The sequence below is a fragment of the Pundamilia nyererei genome, unplaced genomic scaffold (genome assembly GCF_000239375.1).
Source record: "Pundamilia nyererei isolate P.nyererei 1_Seehausen unplaced genomic scaffold, PunNye1.0 scaffold00016, whole genome shotgun sequence".
NCBI lineage: Eukaryota > Metazoa > Chordata > Actinopteri > Cichliformes > Cichlidae > Pundamilia > Pundamilia nyererei.
Genome location: NW_005187417.1, coordinates 1,777,462 through 1,779,670, shown reverse-complemented (window position 1 = coordinate 1,779,670; position 2,209 = coordinate 1,777,462).

Here is a 2,209-nt window from a genome sequence, read left to right as displayed (position 1 = left end):
AAGCAAAAAATATAATGTGATAACTCTTTGACTTAGGAAAATAGTTGTGTTATTCTTATGCAATACTCAATGCTGCTTCCATTTCAGGAAAACCTTGTTCCTCACAACAACAAACAAAACAAAACCCAAAGTCAGTCCAGTCATTGAATCTTCTGGACAGGAATGCCCTGCCGTGGTGTTGACTATCAGACCAAAATTAAGATTTTATGGTGAAATAACCAAACCTGCCTGAACATTTGACCAAAACCTTGAGAAATTTTTTTTTTGTGATTCATTTTCTTTTGTCATGATTTTACTTGTGTTGCCTTTGACACCGATGCTAGTTTTGTTTGTAACAGTTATAAAATGTAAAAAGGAACAAAAAAAAAAAAGCAAAAAGGTTTTGAGTGTAATAAGCCGGAACTGAACGTGTATGTATTGATGAGTATCTTTGTCAGTTGTTTGCATTTTATCTAGCCGAAGCGTTTGTTATAGATTGACTTTGCAACTTGAGAGCTGATTAAAAATGAACTTAGTACTATAATAACTTTCTGATGTTTTTGTCTTTGATTTGTACTTCTGCTTGTGTGTAGTCATGCTAGGTTAGTTGATACAAATAGGAGTTTGTTAATGCTTTGTGAATCACGTCCTCATAGATATCACTGAGCTTCTTTCAGGGGGAGAAGCTGGAAGTCCCCAGTTTGGTGAACTTGTTTATATTTCCTTGAAGTAAAGACTACTTTTTTCTTTCTTTCGTCACTTATAAGCATAGAAATGTCTAGCTTCATAATGGTAAATCATGCAATGGCAGAAACTACCATTCACGTTTTTTTTTCAACATTACATTAGCTCTTGTAATTCAGTGCTAATAAATGTGTAATTAATATTTAACTGTTTAAAACCATTGGCCACTTTACTTATTACCTACACAAACTAGAAAATGTGACAAAGCACATTTGAAGTCCGCTACATGAAAATAAAATGTTGGTTAGTAGCAGGCTAATAGGTTTTTTTTTTCTTTTTCTATGTATTTTATATTTGAAAAGCATGTTGACAAAAGTATAGTTTTTTGTATTTCATTGACTAATGCAGAACAACGTTACATAAAATTGAATCCTGAGCTCTGTTATTGTGCAGTTGGTTATATATATTTTTAGTAACTTCTCCCCAGAAAAGGCCATAAAGTCATTTACTTCTCAAAAACAGCGCAAAAAAATAACAACTCAAATTCACAGTGTAGAAGAATTTATTTTATCTTATAGTAAGAAACTTCTCACCAAAAGAGAAAATGTGGAAAAATAAATACCCAAGAATAGTGGAACCATGTGAAGTATAGTTACAAAAATAAGTCAGCATATTTAGTTTCTTTTTACATTTCTGTAGATACCCTCTTTTTCTTTTGCTACGAGGGAAAAAAAATGCAGTAGTGTAGTTATTATAGCTGAGATACAGCAACCTAGACAAAACTTGTGATTTAAACTCCTCTTTCCAAACAAGCTAAAAACATTAAAAAATGTAAACATAGCAGGGAATTAAAACTGTGTGAATATTAGCTTTTAATATATTTCTAACAGACATCCTTCAAACTACTTTTTGCATATTACCGATATCTGAGAATGACTGTCAAATATGCTTAATATTCCACTCTTGATTTTAATTCAACAATCTAGGTTGTTTTTGTCTGAATGCTTGGTTTTCTTAAAAAACAAAACAACTATCCTCCAAATAAAATTATGCAGAATATTAAACTAAAATCAGAATACATACATGAATGAAGATTGCATTCACAAAAGAAAAAAAATGCATTACTATAAAATTACAAAGGTAAGTTACGAGATCAGAATGTTGTAATTTTTCAGCTAGTGTGCAAAAGAAACATCGGGTTAAAGTTCTGATTTCCTGTCTCATAACAGAATCTTGACTTTTTATATAAATTAGAAAGTAGTTGAGGTAATCCTAGGAAAAAAAGGATTTTCTTTTGTGAATCCAACTCATTTCTGCATACGTAATCTTTGTTCCCTCCTCAATACGACACATTTTTACATGTTTAAAAATTACCAGAGTAAACGCCTCATTCGTTTTGTCCTCTTTTTGAAATAAATCTTAGCCTTGAAGCTTATCTCATGTACAGGTACAACATGCAGGAGGCACAATAGGTCATATCTATACAGCAGCAAACCCCCCAAAATACCCAAAACTCAACTCTGAAGTCCTCCTGTATTTTTTTTTT